This window comes from Aquarana catesbeiana, unplaced genomic scaffold (genome assembly GCF_042186555.1).
Source record: "Aquarana catesbeiana isolate 2022-GZ unplaced genomic scaffold, ASM4218655v1 unanchor233, whole genome shotgun sequence".
NCBI lineage: Eukaryota > Metazoa > Chordata > Amphibia > Anura > Ranidae > Aquarana > Aquarana catesbeiana.
The window spans coordinates 2,901,860-2,920,328 of NW_027362661.1; the positions used below are offsets into that span (position 1 = coordinate 2,901,860).

Genomic DNA, 18,469 nt, shown 5'->3' on the forward strand with positions numbered 1-18,469 from the left:
TCCCTTTATCAACTAGAAGAGCATTATGTGTCACAGCGCTGTCCTATTGTGTGTGCACATAAATCATCACAAATACACTAAAATATGTGGATATGTATTTTGCTAATAAAATCCACCAATCAATGAAAAGTTGATAAGGTGTAAAGTTCTCGGTGCTCCAAACTGTGCCAGCTGTAGTGTAGCCACGCCTTCTTCCACCTCTTACACACGTGATGGTGAGGGCGCCCCCTTAGTAGTGCTTCCCCACTCACCGGAGCAATATGACTCCCAGCTTTTCATCTACCAGAGTCACCAACATCCTTCACACTCTCCTCACCTCCGATGGCAAAGGAACTGGATCCTCCTCGCTCACTCCTGAGAGTCTGCTGCGCTTTCTGTCAGTCTCCCTCCTAGACTCCTCCTCCAACCGCTGTTCCAGCAGGAGCTCCGCCTCTTCATACACACTCAGAGCTCTGCCTCTTCATACACACTCAGAGCTCCGCCTCTTCATACACACTCAGAGCTCCGCCTCTTCATACACACTCAGAGCTCCGCCTCTTCATACACACTCAGAGCTCCGCCTCTTCATACACACTCAGAGCTCCGCCTCTTCATACACACTCAGAGCTCCGCCTCTTTATACACACTCAGAGCTCCGCCTCTTCATACACACTCAGAGCTCCGCCCCTTCATACACACTCAGAGCTCCGCCTCTTCATTGACACTCAGAGCTCCGCCTCTTCATACACACTCAGAGCTCCGCCTCTTCATTGACACTCAGAGCTCTGCCTCTTCATACACACTCAGAGCTCCGCCTCTTCATACACACTCAGAGCTCCGCCTCTTCATACACACTCAGAGCTCCGCCTCTTCATACACACTCAGAGCTCCGCCTCTTTATACACACTCAGAGCTCCGCCTCTTCATACACACTCAGAGCTCCGCCCCTTCATACACACTCAGAGCTCCGCCTCTTCATTGACACTCAGAGCTCCGCCTCTTCATACACACTCAGAGCTCCGCCTCTTCATTGACACTCAGAGCTCCGCCTCTTCATACACACTCAGAGCTCCGCCTCTTCATACACACTCAGAGCTCCGCCTCTTCATACACACTCAGAGCTCCGCCTCTTCATACACACTCAGAGCTCCTCCTCTTCATACACACTCAGAGCTCCGCCTCTTCATACACACTCAGAGCTCCGCCTCTTCATACACACTCAGAGCTCCTCCTCTTCATACACACTCAGAGCTCCGCCTCTTCATACACACTCAGAGCTCCGCCTCTTCATACACACTCAGAGCTCCTCCTCTTCATACACACTCAGAGCTCCGCCTCTTCATACACACTCAGAGCTCCGCCTCTTCATACACACTCAGAGCTCCGCCTCTTCATACACACTCAGAGCTCCACCTCTTCATACACACTCAGAGCTCCTCCTCTTCATACACACTCAGAGCTCCACCTCTTCATACACACTCAGAGCTCCGCCTCTTCATACACACTCAGAGCTCCGACTCTTCATACACACTCAGAGCTCCTCCTCTTCATACACACTCAGAGCTCCACCTCTTCATACACCCTCAGAGCTCCGCCTCTTCATACACACTCAGAGCTCCTCCTCTTCATACACACTCAGAGCTCCACCTCTTCATACACACTCAGAGCTCCTCCTCTTCACACACTCAGAGCTCCACCTCTTCATACACACTCAGAGCTCCGCCTCTTCATACACACTCAGAGCTCCTCCTCTTCATACACACTCAGAGCTCCACCTCTTCATACACACTCAGAGCTCCGCCTCTTCATACACACTCAGAGCTTCTCCTCTTCATACACACTCAGAGCTCCGCCTCTTCATACACACTCAGGACTCCTCATCTTCATACACACTCAGAGCTCCGCCTCTTCATACACACTCAGAGCTCCTCCTCTTCATACACACTCAGAGCTCCGCCTCTTCATACACACTCAGGACTCCGCCTCTTCATACACACTCAGAGCTCCGCCTCTTCATACACACTCAGAGCTCCGCCTCTTCATACACACTCAGAGCTCCTCCTCTTCATACACACTCAGAGCTCCACCTCTTCATACACACTCAGAGCTCCTCCTCTTCATACACACTCAGAGCTCCGCCTCTTCATACACACTCAGAGCTCCACCTCTTCATTGACACTCAGAGCTCCACCTCTTCATACATAATCAGAGCTCCGCCTCTTCATACACACTCAGGGCTCCGCCTCTTCATACACACTCAGGGCTCCGCCTCTTCATACACACTCAGAGCTCCTCCTCTTCATACACACTCAGAGCTCCTCCTCTTCATACACACTCAGAGCTCCGCCTCTTCATACACACTCAGAGCTCCTCCTCTTCATACACACTCAGAGCTCCGCCTCTTCATACACACTCAGGGCTCCGCCTCTTCATTGACACTCAGAGCTCCACCTCTTCATACATAATCAGAGCTCCGCCTCTTCATACACACTCAGGGCTCCGCCTCTTCATACACACTCAGAGCTCCTCCTCTTCATACACACTCAGAGCTCCTCCTCTTCATACACACTCAGAGCTCCTCCTCTTCATACACACTCAGAGCTCCTCCTCTTCATACACACTCAGAGCTCCACCTCTTCATACACACTCAGAGCTCCGCCTCTTCATACACACTCAGAGCTCCTCCTCTTCATACACACTCAGAGCTCCACCTCTTCATACACACTCAGAGCTCCTCCTCTTCACACACTCAGAGCTCCACCTCTTCATACACACTCAGAGCTCCGCCTCTTCATACACACTCAGAGCTCCTCCTCTTCATACACACTCAGAGCTCCGCCTCTTCATACACACTCAGAGCTCCGCCTCTTCATACACACTCAGAGCTCCTCCTCTTCATACACACTCAGAGCTCCTCCTCTTCATACACACTCAGAGCTCCGCCTCTTCATACACACTCAGGACTCCGCCTCTTCATACACACTCAGAGCTCCGCCTCTTCATACACACTCAGAGCTCCACCTCTTCATACACACTCAGAGCTCCACCTCTTCATACACACTCAGAGCTCCACCTCTTCATACACACTCAGAGCTCCACCTCTTCATTGACACTCAGAGCTCCACCTCTTCATACATAATCAGAGCTTTGCCTCTTCATACACACTCAGAGCTCCGCCTCTTCATACACACTCAGGGCTCCGCCTCTTCATACACACTCAGAGCTCCGCCTCTTCATACACACTCAGAGCTCCGCCTTTTCATACACACTCAGAGCTCCGCCTCTTCATATACACTCAGAGCTCCTCCCCTTCATACACATTCAGAGCTCCGCCTCTTCATACACACTCAGAGCTCCGCCTCTTCATACACACTCAGAGCTCCTCCTCTTCATACACACTCAGAGCTCCACCTCTTCATACACACTCAGAGCTCCACCTCTTCATACACACTCAGAGCTCCTCCTCTTCATACACACTCAGAGCTCCGCCTCTTCATACACACTCAGGGCTCCGCCTCTTCATACACACTCGGAGCTCCGCCTCTTCAGTACGGTGGGAGGGGTGGCAGTGGAGGGCAGTATAATGGGGGGTTAGTAGATTAGACTTTGTTAGACGCCAGGCAGGCCATGCCTAGCACCAGTTGTTTTGGCAGTGAGCCAGGCAGCATCTGGGGGTGAAATGAAGCGGTCTCGTCCAGAACTAGTACAGCGGGCAGTAAGGGACAGCGGCAATGCGGCAGCAATTTTTAGGGGGCATCAGATCGGCCAACGGGGCAATTCCGGGACATTGTATTGAATTTGTCCCAGAATGAAGGTGCCCGGGATGCTGGACAGACCTCCCACAGCTGGACTTTCACGGGCAATCCGGGATGGTTGGGAGGTATGTGGCTGCCATAAATGATATTCTTCCCCCAGAGCTGAGTTTGAGGATTATTCCCTGGCTACAGGGTTGTATGAGAAACTCACAGCAGTGCAGACAGCAGAGAAGAGTCATGGGCAGAGAATACAGACGTGTGTATAGATACAATCTGATCATCACAGCAGAGAATACAGACGTGTGTATAGATACAATCTGATCATCACAGCAGAGAATACAGACATGTGTATAGGTACAATCTGATCATCACAGCAGAGAATACAGACATGTGTATAGGTACAATCTGATCATCACAGCAGAGAATACAGACATGTGTATAGGTACAATCTGATCATCACAGCAGAGAATACAGACATGTGTATAGGTACAATCTGATCATCACAGCAGAGAATACAGACGTGTGTATAGATACAATCTGATCATCACAGCAGAGAATACAGACATGTGTATAGGTACAATCTGATCATCACAGCAGAGAATACAGACATGTGTATAGGTACAATCTGATCATCACAGCAGAGAATACAGACATGTGTATAGATACAATCTGATCATCACAGCAGAGAATACAGACATGTGTATAGGTACAATCTGATCATCACAGCAGAGAATACAGACATGTGTATAGATACAATCTGATCATCACAGCAGAGAATACAGACATGTGTATAGGTACAATCTGATCATCACAGCAGAGAATACAGACATGTGTATAGGTACAATCTGATCATCACAGCAGAGAATACAGACATGTGTATAGGTACAATCTGATCATCACAGCAGAGAATACAGACATGTGTATAGATACAATCTGATCATCACAGCAGAGAATACAGACATGTGTATAGGTACAATCTCATAGTTGCCAACAGTCCCGATTTTGGGACCCTCGTCCCGATTGGAGGCTGTTCCGAATCTTGATTTCCATCAGGAAAATCGGGAATGTTGTTTTTTTAATTTTTGGAGCAGCTGGCTCCAGCCAAATGGCCGCCGGTGCCGCCGCTAGATCTTCCCCCTAGTGTTCAGTGGAGAGAGGAAGGGGGCTCGATCCGTGCAGCCAATGAATCGGCTTCTTTAGCTGCACGGATCGGCCCCTCCCCTCTCCACTGAACACACGGCACTGGTGTCTTGCAGAGAAAGTTCCCCAGCTATTCAGCTCGACTAATTCCGCTGGCTCGTACTGCGCAAGTGCTGCGCCTGCGCAGTACAGGGGGGTCCTTACTTGCCGAGGGGAACTTTCTCGGCAGAACACCGGCCGCTCCTGGACGTGTGGTGGGGGGCGTTATGGGAGGGGGGGTCTGCACTGGCACTGATGGAGGGGGTGGTCTGCACTGAGAGGGGCCTGCACTAATAGAGGGGGGGTCTGCACTAATAGAGGGGGATCTGCACTGATAGAGGGAGGGTCTGCACTGAGGGGGGTCTGCACTAATAGAGGGGGGCTGCACTGAGGGGGTCTGCACTAAGGGGTTTCTGCACTAATAGAGGGGGGGCTGCACTGATAGAGGGAGGGTCTGCACTGAGGGGGGTCTGCACTAATAGAGGGGGGCTGCACTGAGGGGGACTGCACTAAGGGGTTTCTGCACTAATAGAGGGGGGGCTGCACTGAGGGGGGTCTGCACTAATAGGGGGGTCTGCACTAATATAGAGGGGTCTGCACTAATAGAGGGGGGCTGCACTGAGGGGCGTCTGCACTAATAGAGGAGGGGTCTGCAATGAGGGGGATCTGCACTGATGGAGGGGGGTCTGCACTGAGGGGGTCTATACTGACTCTGCTGGGGGCACCTAATACAAGGACAGACTCTGCTGGGGGCACCTGATGCAAGAATGGACTCTGCTGGTGGCAGGCGACGTGGCAGGTGACACGCTCAGGGATCCCACTGATTCTGCATTATGGTGAGTTGAATGATTTCATTTTATAGTACAATGTAATAATAGAAATAATGCGCTTTAATCATCCTGACACCATAACAATCATGGTGTCGGGATGATTGAAGCGCTAACACCAGGTTTTTGGAGTATCTTTATCTGCTGATTGTTAAACCTTCTAGAATACACATATTTCTATTGTTGTGTAGGATCTGGGGCTGCTGTCCCTTCATTCCTCTCTCCCCCTTTCCCTCTCCATCCCTCATTCATCTCAGACTCTAACCACACCCTCTTTGAGCCACGCCCATTTAAGCCATGCCCACTATTTCACGTAAACCACACCCATTTTCCACAGCGGCGCGCTTCGCGTGCCGCACTTGTATTTTCTATTGATAAGCCACGCCTACAAATGAATGCTCCGCCCCTAATTATTGTTCGGCTCCGCCTACAGCCAAAAAAGTGTCCCACATATTTTTTTTGCAATGTTGGCAACTATGCAATCTGATCATCATGGCAGAGAATGTTACAGCCATATTAGATGCCCTAGAAGCTTATTTCAAACCTACTAAAAATGTCATTGATGAAAGATTTGTGTTTGGATGCTGCAAACAAGAAGATGGAGAATCTCTTGATAACTTTGTTACACCCTTGAGAGAAAAGGCGGCAACTTCAGAATCTGGTACTCTATGAAAAATTCATAAATAAACACCTTTGAAGAATCTGGTACTCTAAAAGATGAATTAATAAGGGACAAAATTGTTCTCGGTATGAGGTGTGAGAGCACACACAGGAGTCTTCTAAGAGAGCACTACTTTACCTTAACCACTTCCCACCCGTTGTATAGTAAAATGACAGCGGGCTGAATGCACTCTCCTTCTGGGACGTCATATGGTGGTGCCCTAGAACCACCGCTCTTACGTGCCCGTGCGGACGCACAGCGTGGCGATCACGGCCGGGCCATGTTCCTAGGACACAGCGCGACCCCGATCTCAGTAAAGAGCCGGTGATGCAGCTCTTTACCCATGTGTCCAATCACAGCAGATCACATGTAAACAAGGAAGTGCCATTTATTGGCTCTCCTTGGCTCACTATGACAGAGTGTGTGGTGAGGAGAGCCAATCAGTGGCATCTCCTCGCAGGGGAGAGAAGTACAGGTATAGCACGGTCTCTGGCCTTGTCCAGTCTAATGAGATCTTTCCAGGCCAAAGATAGCTAACATCCTTCTGTATGTGGTGGGTTGTGAGGCATAGTGGGTGCAAGGTGCATAAAGTTATTGGGCGCCGGACACTTCTGTAAAAGAGGTTTTATTTCTCTTAACAGTCCCTTTTATATTTTGAGGGGAAAGAGGGTTAGGGCCAGGACACCCTTAAGTATTTGCAGATTCAATTGGCAGACTCCGAGACTTCAATAGGAGGACAGCTGTGCAGAGAAAGGCCCCAGGAAGGTGCCATATCTGCACATGCAGGAATGCTGTCTCCTATGGCAACAGTCTTTAACAGTTCCTAACTCAAACGTAACAGTTCCTTCAGCTTCACTACAACTGCCTCTTGTAGTTCTTCAACACTGAGCTCCCGGTCTCTCCCTGGACCCTCCAATTCACTGGCTCTGAATCCCTTGAGCTCCTCCAAGGTTTGAGGTGGTATCTCCCACAAGCGTCACCCACGCTTCCTTGCTGGGTCCCTAGCTTGGCACTCCGGATACTCCTCAAACTTCACCCCTGCTGGCCGGCTCGGTCCCTGGCTTGACACACAAGGCTGCTCTGCAAGCTTCACCTCCGCTGGCTGGATCCATGACTTGATCACCGCCTGAAGTTTCCCGATTCTCCACGTGCCCATTCAGTGAGAATGCTGCTCAGGTACTTGCTTCAGTTACTCACTGTGGTCCCTGGTAATAAGGTGGATGGTCCCTTTGTGGCGACAGCTTCCCTTCTACCTCTGACCACTGGCAGGTTCTCTGGCCAACAGAACCGTTGCTTCGGGTTGGACTGAAAGCCTCAATCCTAACCCTGCGCTGCCCTCTTGCTTCTGGATAGACCCTCACACAGCCTGGCAGCCAGACGTCCCCGAGATAGGCCCAATCTCCGGTCTAGCAGCCCGGGGCATAAGACACACGTCCACCCAGACAACCGTCCAAGAGGCACAGAACATAGATCACCTGACTCCACCCAAATATATAGGCTCTCCCAGCAGGCCAAGGGACTCAAGAAAACCCCTGCCCATTGGCTGAGATACCCCATATACCCATAACCTGACCTTGAGTTGTCCTTCTCATATCTAGTACTACCAAGTGTACGGCCACCTAGTGGTAGAAGAGAAAAGTACAACAAGGACAAACTTAGGGAGAAATCAATGGATCTCTAGCAATTGACCAAGATAACTACTCCTGGCAAGTACATTTTTGAGGAGTATCCCTGACTAAACCACAGGGTGCTACACAGGTAATCGGGGCACTGATCATCAATGCCCTGATTACAGTACAGCCCCAGTAGTGCCCATCAGTGACACCAATTAGTGCCCATCAGTGATGGCAGCCAGTGATGCCTTTCAGTGCCCATCAGTGCCTGATCATCAGTGTGGCCCATCAGTACCCATCAGTGCCGCCTATCCATGCCACCTATCATTGCCCAACAGTGCCACCTATCAGTGCCACCTATTATTGCTTATCAGTGCCGCATATCTGTGCCACCTATCAGTGCCGATCAGTGCAGCATATTAGTGCCTCCTCATCGGTGCCACCTAATCAGTGCCGCTTCATCAGTGCCCTTCAGTGCTGCCTCATTAGTGCCCATTAGCGCCACCTATCAGTGCTGCCTATCAGTGCCCATCAGTGCAGCCCCATCAGTGCACATCAGGGAAGGAAAAAAAATATTTATTTACAACATTTACTGACAGAAACTAATAAAACATTTTTTTTTTTTTTTTTTACATTTTCGGTACTTTTTTGTTTTTTTAGCAAAAAATGTAAATCCCAGCAGTGATTAAATAGCACCAAAAGAAAGCTCTACTTGTGTGAAAAAAATGATACAAATTTCATTTGGGTACAGTGTTGTATGACTGCATAATTTTCATTCAAAGTGTGAGAGAGCTGAAAGCTGAAAATTGGCCTTGACAGGAAGGGGGTGAAAGTGCCCGGTATTGAAGGGGTTAAACACAGCCATTGAAATGTGCCGTACAGAAGAGCTCACTGACAGACGCCTAAAGGTTATGGAACAGGACAGACAGCAGATCGACAGCATAAACATTGCAATGCAGCGACACCACATGAGCAAACAGCAGCAACAATGCCGCCCATCCAGAACAAATGCTGCCAACCCTACAGCATGCAAATATTGTGGGACTGTGCATCAAAGAACTAAAGAGCAGTGCCCAGCTTATGGGAGGTCTTGTGGGTCTTGTAGGAAGAGCAAATCATTTTGCTAACGTTTGTTTGTCAAGTAAGAAACAGCCATCAATAGGAAAATGACAAACCATGGAGGACACATCTGCATGTGAGGAAGAGCCACAACCCACTGAAGTGATATACAGAAGTGAAATGATCGGAGCTGTGCAATCCAGAGGGAAGAAATGGTTTGTCACTTTAAAATGAAATAATAAGTCTGAATCCTGCCAGCTTGATTCAGGAGCGACGTGTGATGTCATGTGCTTGAGGGACAAAATTATGTTATCACCTGAAGCATGTCTAATGCCAAGTGACAGCAAACTGAAGTTATACTCGGGTGAGATCATGAAATCTTTAGGACTCTTCAGGACTGAATGTGTCATTTGTGGACTGAGTGACACACAAGCTAGAGATTGAAATTGTGGAAGCCTGCCAAAAACCACTGTTATCCGGCTCAACCTGTGAGTATCTAAGGCTGATGCATTTCTCCATCCACACAGAGCTCCACATGATGGACAATCATTTCAAAGGGCTCTTGACAAAACCACAGCTATTACAGGAATTTAGTGATGTTTTTACTGGGCCTGTAGAATCTGTTCCAGGGGAAGTTCATTTCCACCTTGACCCAAGTTTCCTCCAGTCCAATGTGTACCACGCAATGTACCAGTGGCCCTAAAACAGGCAGTCAAGGCACAGCTTGACCAGTATGAGGCTGATGGACATTCAGCACCAGTGATTGAACCAACTGACTGGCTAAGTAATATGGTGATTGTAAAGAAACCTGATAAGCTAAGAATATGCAAAGATCCCAAATTCTTGAATCAGGCACTGAGAGGATATCATTACATCATGCCAACTCTCAAGGATGTTTTGTACAAGTTGCCAAAGGCACGACTGTTCACACTTGTTGATGCTCGGGATGCATTTTTCGCAATGTAAGTTGGATACTACAAGAAGCTACATGACAACGTTCTGGACTCCCTGGGGCAGGAAAAGGTATCTCAAACTGCCTTTTGGAGATTCAGTTGCACCAGAGGTGCATCAACATAAACAACATGAACTATTGGCTGGACTCAATGGTATTGAACCAGTTAATGATGACATACTTGTGGTAGGTTATGGGGATACGGATGGAGAAGCAGAGCAAGATCATGATGGCAAACTGCTGGAATTGATAAATCATTGTAGGCAGGTGACACTAATACCGCGTACACACGATCGGGATTTTGAAAAAGACATGATGGCTTTTCCGACGGGATTCCGCTCAAGCTTGCCTTGCATACACACGGTCACACAAAAGTTCGCTGAACTTTCGACCGTCAAGAACGCGGTGACGTACAACACTACGACAAGCCTAGAAAATGAAATTCAATGCTTCCGAGCATACGTCAAATTGTTTCCGAGCATGCGATTCAAGGTCAAAGAGGTCCGCTTCCATGGACCTATACTATCTTTGGATGTTTTGAAGGCTGACCCAGAAAAAAAATCAGGGCTATACTGGATTAGCCGCAGCCATCTAATGTGAAATCTCTGCAGCGCTTCATAGGATTTGTTACCTATTTAGCAAAATTCCCACCACGTCTCTCAGAAGTCTGGGAGCCATTGAGAAGAGATCTGAACAAGGATGTGGTTTGGCATTGGCTTCCTAAGCAAGATAATGAAGTGCAGTAAATCAAACGTTTGGTCACAGATACACCTATCCTTAAGTACTAAGATGTTACAGAACCTGATGATATTTACAGTTTAGAATACTTAAGGTTTAGCGAAGGGATGAAAATGGCGGCCTTTGAAATGAAGTGGAGAGCATGGGTGAAGTTTAAGGAATCCCTAAGAGCCGCGGAGATATGGGCTATCTAGCTTAGAGACTTGGTCTATATATTGAGGGGTCATAGGGGCAAGCGGAGCAGTCACAGGGGTAGACAGGAAGAGTTTAATGTGATAGAGGGGGGGGGGATAACTGAGGTATGGTCAAGGGATTGGGGGGGGGGGTCGAGGTGGGGAGGGGGGGGAGTTTCGGGATTTCGGGTTGGGTTTATAAAAGGGAAATAGGGGGTAATAAAAAATTGTTTGGGTATATATTTTTTCTAAAAATGCAGACAAAAATTGCCACTATGATGTGATGAAATGAAGGGAAGAATTTGAATATTAAATTATTGAAAGATGACCCCCGTAACAATACCTCGCTGATGTGGCATAAAAAAAAAAAAAAAAAAAAAAAAAAGATGTTACAGAACCTGTAACTATTCAAAGTGATGCAAGAAAAAGTGGACTCGGGTGTTGTCTATTGAAAGCTGGCCATCCGATCGCATTTGCTTCAAGGGCACTGACCCCTACTGAGTAAAACTACACACAAATTGAAAAGGAATGTCTGAGTATTGTGTTTGCCTGCCAGCGCTTTCATCACTACCTCTATGGTCGTGACGAGATCCCGGCAGAAACTGACCATAAGCCTCTATTTTCAAGAAAACACTTTTGTGTGCACCCAAACACCTACAGAGCATGTTGCTAACATTACAAAACTATTGCCTGAATGTTGCCTATAAAGCTGGACCTGAAATATACATTAGTGACACTCTTAGCAGAGCTACAGTAGCAGGTGGCACACCTGAATGTGCACAACACACAGTCTACAATGTAAACGTCACAGACCAGCGTTTTCTTCAGATAAAACCGCACACAGAAATTGATAAGAGTTTGCAAACACGTAAATCTGCTGTTCTGAATGGTTGGACAGATTCAAAGATGGAAGTGCCATTACTTGTGAGAGAATATTGGACTTTCAGAGATGAAATGGGCATTCAGGATGGCATACTTTACAAGGGTTCAAGAGTCATCATTCCTAAATCTCTTAAGATTGGTGACATGCATTCATGCCAGTCACATTGGTGGAGAAGCATGCTATAGGCAGTCACGAGATACCTTATATTGGCCCAACATGCAAAATGAGATTAGAGACTTTGTTAGCTGTTGCTCGGCATGCAATGAATATGTACAGGCACAACAGAAAGAACCCAAAATGTCACATGTGCTGCCCACCGGGCCTTGGCAAATTGTAAGCATGGATTTACTGAATTATACTGGGCAACATTTTCTACTGATTGTGGATCACTATTCTGATTTTTGGGAGATTGAGCACCTTCCTGACCTGTCTGCTGAAACTACAATCAAGCGTTGTGAAGTACAGTTTGCACGTTATGGCCTGCCAGACAGAGTAATCTAGGATAATCTTACCTCATCCCTGCGGCACTCACAAGCTAATGGCAAAGCAGAATCAGCTGTAAAGATAGTAAAGAATCTTTACAAGAAGTCCCAATATGATGGTAATGACCTGTAGAAAGCCATTCTATATTGGACGAACACCCCAACCGAAGGTATAGACAGTAGTCCTGGACAGCACTTGATGTCAAGGAGACTGAAGACTTCATTACCTGTGGCAAACAAATTGCTTGAACCTTGCGTGGTTACAGGTGTACTGGAGAAACTCTGACATAGAAAACAGATCTCCAAACTGACATTTGATGTGTCTGCCAAAGGCTTACCTGAGCTAAGAACTGGAGAGTCAATCTGTATGAAGCTGCTGCCTGGTGACAGTACTGGTCACTGGAGACTGGGCACCTCTGTTCAGAGAGTTGCTCCTCACTCATATCTTGTGGATGTGGAAGGCAATCTCTACTGCCGCAATCGAGTGGACCTGCGAGTGGCAGAACAACTCACAGCACAAGCCTATGAGCATCCTGCACATGATCCTCCTGAGGAGCTCAATGCCCCTAGTCCTACAATGCCCCTTGTCCTACTGGACCACGTAAGCAAGGCAGAGACAATACTACAGTCATATCTGAAGGATACCATGAGGATGACATAATGAAGCCACATATACCAGTAAGTTCTTCTGTACCAAACACACCAGCCAGGAAAGAGAGCAGCTCTTCAACACCTTCTGGAGCTGAACAGCATTCCCCAGGCAAAATCACTGTGGTCTTGTGCAGCCTTCGAGTTTCAAGACCGCCAAATAAACTCAATCTGTAGTGTATCTTCCAGTAACACAGCATGTTATGTTTAAGACTGTTCACAATCTGTTTTTAGGTTGTTTACAGATTTTTGGATTGAATGTAAAAAAAGGGAGGTGTTATGGACTTCTTATACAAATACAGTGACTCTATTGTAATATACTCTATGGTAATATTGCATTGCTTGTACTTCCTGTTTCCTGTTCTGTGTTTGCTGTTCCTGTTATAAAATTCAACATGACTCCTCAAACAGCTTGCAGTGTCTTCATTTCACAGTGTCAGTGTCTATACTTGGAAACAGCAGTGTTCACGCTATGAGATGTTTCTTCAGCTGCAGTTCCTCTGAGCTCCACAAGGTGGTGATCTCACCTCTACCCGGTAAAAAAAGTCTCTATGGAATACAAACAGGAAGTGATGTCAGGTAAAAACAAGGCGTTTAATTTGGAAGGACGTAGAGAGAAGACACTACAGGATCTGGCGGCAGAGGAGGTAATATGTAGATTAACCCCTTCAGGGGGATCAGTTGATGATTAATATATCTTTCTTCCAAATCTGGCCATACATGGTTCAGTTTTATCGTTCAGCCAGCGGGATGAGAGTAAAAAACTGAAGTGATTCCCCCATCCACACATTGGAGGGGGATGGGGGAATCCTCCCCGCTGCACTATTGTATTCTGACAATGGGGGGCGCTCCTCCGCTCTCAGAATACACAGATCAGTGATGAAGCTATTGGCTGCAGCCGCTGATCGAGTGACTTTTATCCGGCAGTGACCACACATGGATAGAAATGTGACCGATCCCTGCTGAACCAGCTGAATTTCCATGTCTCTATGGTCACCATAAGTGACTTCCTCCCCTCCCCCTCCCCTCATCTCCTTCATTATGTAAGTCATGCTGAGATAATCTCCCATTGGCTGAGCAATATTCTCATTTGTCTCTGAGCTCCTTCTTGCTATTCCTCGTCCTGCCTGTTGTTTCCTTGGATTGATTTTCTGTGTAGTGACCCCGGCTTCATCTCTTGGATGCGCTCGTCTGTTGCTTGTCCTGACCTTTATCCTGATTCCTGGATCTCCTCCTCATCTCTCCTCCATATCCTCTTACGCAGCTTTTCTCCACACCTGCAGTGATCCTGGGGGGTGGAAACTTGGCACCAGCACTCAGCAAAATCCATCCCCACCATTAGGAGCTCTGGAGAAAATTGTCTGCTATTTACATTCCATTCCTCCGCATGTTACCTGATCACATGAGAGCTTACTTTCACAGATTCCTGACAGATTTCTGTATGGTAAAGGTCAAACTTCACTCTTCAGTTTAGGAGATGGTAGGACACACCCAGGAACAATGATTTGGTTTACGTGGGAGCCTCATATAGAGGGACACTCAAATCTCCCCATCCAAATGTTCCTCCATCCAGAGTCTATATGTCCTTTGACATCACACTGACCTCACAGCTCCTGCTCCCAATGTCCCTCCTATCAGAGTCAGAGAATCCTATGACATCACACTGACCTATCAGCTCCTCCTCCAATGCCCCTCCATCTCTTTTTGTTTTCTGATGCTCTTAGGATATGGACAGACTCTTGGCATCCTCACTACCAAAGTGGGACTGTTGATCCTGCGTTGTATGTAATGACATCAGAATGCCTGCAACAAGCTTTGAACCTGCAGAGTGTTGAGGTCCTGTGGGGTAAATTATACCTCAGCATGCAGTGGGGCTTTAATAAAATGGAGACCTGAATGGAGAGGTGAGGAGGATTCTGGGAATATCATTTAATTTTACTTTTTGTGTTCCTATTCTACAGTTTTCCTCCTGTGAAGTCTGGAGATCATATGACCATCACATTGCCTCCACCTCCCTCCCTGATAGAATAGAGAAATACAAAGAAGATTCTAGAAGTCACCAGAGAGATCATGGAGGAGAGGTGAGCGGTGCTGGGAATTCTGGGACATTATCCAGTAACAGACAAGGGATGTGTCTGGATGGTGACTGTATCATTGTGTGTGTCAGGTTCCTATAAGGTGTCAGGATGTCACTGTCTATTTCTCCATGGAGGAGTGGGAGTATTTAGAAGGACACAAGGATCTCTACAAGGACGTCATGATGGACAATCAGCCGCCCCTCACATCACCGGGTAAGAGGAGACTTTATTGTAAAGGAGAGAGCAGTACGGAGGGTCCACCTAGATCCCCCATCATCTGACAAACACATAGAAACAATGTATTCAGTCAGTGTGTGTGTTTCCTACAGATGGATCCAGTAATGGGAACCCACCAGAGAGATGTCCCCGCCCTCTGTATTCCCGGGATTCCACCCAGGAAGATCACACCATCCCTCACCATCATCAGGTAGATGAAGAACAATCACTGATAGTATCATTAGGATCTGTATATTATCTGCATTGTTACAATTGTTGTAATTTTTATTATATATTTAGAGTGGAAACCTGAAAGATTCTAAAGTTGAAGTTAAAGAAGAGATAAAAGAGGAGGATGATGAGGATGGGGTGATGGAGGAGTCTCTAAAAGAACACAAAGATCTGTACCAGGACACCATGGTGGAGTCATCCAGCTACAGAAACCCACCAGAGAGATGTCCCCGTCCTCTGTATTCCCGGGATTCCACACAGGAAGATCACACCATCCCTCACCATCATCAGGTAGATGACTGACAATTATTGGTAGTTGTGATTTAGGCTAGGTTCACACTGCTGCGAATTCTATTGCGAATTTGAGCCGTTGCGATCGCTCAAATTCGCAAGTCATTTAAATTACATAGATTAACATTAGTGCCGTTCACATCGACGCGTTGCGAATATAACCTGCGTGAAAAAAAGGTCCTGTGCGAGTTTACTGCGCTGCGTTGCGAATTTAGTCTCCATAGACATCAATGTAAATCGTTCTTGAATCGCATTGATGGTTCACATATGTGCGAATTCCACCACACTACTCTCCACAAAAACCAGGAAGTACACAGGAAGTTAAGACCCTTTTTTTTTTTACATTATGATTCCATTGGCTAGACTATCAATCGCAGCTATATCCAACTCCTGAAATTCGCGGTAAAATCGCGGTAAAATCGCGGTAAAATCGCGGTAAATTCGCGGTAAAATCGCGGTAAATTCGCACTGCAGCAGTGTGAACCTAGCCTTATACAAAACATGTTTTTTTTTTTTTTTTTTTACTTAAGTTTTTTTATTAAAGTTTTTTGCTAATTTTACAAACTTTTACTTATGAGTGCATCATAAGGCATAGGTGATGCAATATACAATATGACAATCAAGAAAATGTTAGTAAATACAAATATATCAAAACAGAATTCTTATGACAATATGTTATGGAGTTCAGATTTCAGATCCAGGTACATGGGGGGCGGGGTGAGTGTTATGGTGAGGTAGTGGACAACTTTATACTTAAGCAATTAGGCAGAGAGAGAGGGTTGTGTTCAGCTAATAGGGTAGGCTTCATCAGGTTCAACAGAGAGTAATACTGTGTAATCAACGAAGTAAGGCGGTAGTGTCAATATTGAAGCATGGGAGAGCTTATGTCCATAATGGGGGTGGTAGTGACACAGCCCCGAATGATCCACAATGGCTCAAAAGTGATATGGTCCAGAATTATTTAGACAGAATAAAGTTGGATAAAGCACCTGGACCTGATGGCATCCACCCATGGATCCTAAAAGAATTGAGCTCTGTAGTTTCAAAGCCATTGTATCTAATTTTTAGGGACTCATTAATGACGGGAATAGTACCACTGGATTGGCGCAGGGCGAACGTGGTGCCTATATTTAAAAAGGCATCAAAGTCTTTACCAAGTAACTATAGAGCTGTTATTGTAACTTCTATAGTCAGAAAGATACTGGAGCGTTTAATAAAAGACCACATAGACGAGTTCTTGCTGGAAAAAAACATTTTAAGCAACAGACAGCATGGGTTCATGAAAGACAGAAGTTGTCAGACAAACCTGATTTCTTTTTATGAAAAGGTAAGTAAAATCTTGGACAGAGGGGTGGCTGTGGACGTGGTATACTTGGATTTTGCAAAAGCATTCGACACAGATCCCCACACGCGGCTCATGTGTAAGGTAAAGTCTACAGGCTTGGAAATATCAGTTTGTAAATGGATAGAAAACTGGCTAAAAGACAGAATTCAGAGAGTAGTGGTTAATGATTCTTACTCTGAATGGTCTAAGGTTATCAGTGGTGTACCCCAAGGTTTAGTGCTGTGACCCTTACTTTTTTTTTTTTTTTTTTTTATTTTCCTTGTCAAAAGAAGTTTATTGAGTATACAATGTTATAAAGATACATAAAGTAAGTTTACAAGGATCTATAAAGTAAGCTCATTGTTTTGCAGTAGGGTTTATATGGGTAAATATCATGAAATTTCAAATATTAAACATTGGGTTCACGTAAACCTAAATTAAAGATATATATCATTTCCTTAGTTACTTTTGTAGGTATTTAAATGAATTATACCTACTATACATATTGTTTACAAGTAGAGTGTATATAGGTCAAATAAATTCTGATAATGAGCTTTACTCGTAAGGTGGAGAAAAGGAAAGAGAAAGAAGAAAAAGGGTTGAAAGGTAGAGGTATGGTCCACAAGGTTGTCCCGCTCGTCAGTTTATTATTCTTTTTAGTTCTCTTTGAAGCCTTAGAATGGGTGTCTCTGTAAGTCATTTAATCTGTTACCATGGCAACAGGACAGAGTCATTGAAGTTTGACAGGAACTGTTGTTTTATCCAAGGATGCCAAAGTTTTTCAAATTTTGCAATTTGATTTTGATCGATGGCTACCATCTTAGCATGGGACATTGTATTATTCATTCTGTGAATTGTTTCTGCTAGTACCAATGTAGGAGATTTCCATGCCTTGGCCACTGTTTGTTTTGCAGCCGTTATTAGTTGGATCATAAGTTTGAATTGAGAGAGTGTTAACCATTCCGGTTTTAGATTAAGTAAAGTTAAATATGGATCTGGTTGTATTATTTTTTTAAATATTTTAGATGCAATCACGAAGACTTCCTTCCAGAAGGTTTGGATTACTGGGCACGTCCACCATATGTGTAAATATGTGCCTATTTCTGGGCATCCTCGAAAACAAAGAGCTGAGGTATTAGGTGAATATTTTGCCACTCTAGCGGGTACAAGGTACCAAGGACTTTATAATTTGTCTCCAGTGCTAAGATGTTGGGTGAGGATGACTTAGATGTGAGCCATATGTTAGACCAGTCCGTGTCTTCTAAAGTTCGTCCCAGGTCCTCCTCCCACCTCTGAACGTAAGAGGGTCTATTAAGATTTGCTACTCCATATAATTGATTATAAAGTGATGAAATTGTACCTTTAGCAAATGGATCTTTT

General features: G+C 46.0%; 1 pseudogene; it reads left to right on the forward strand.

The window, feature by feature from the left end:
* Positions 1 to 13,492: 13,492 nt before the first annotated feature.
* The window catches only part of LOC141121846 (uncharacterized), a 35,392-nt pseudogene continuing 30,415 nt past the window's right edge, over positions 13,493 to 18,469 (forward strand).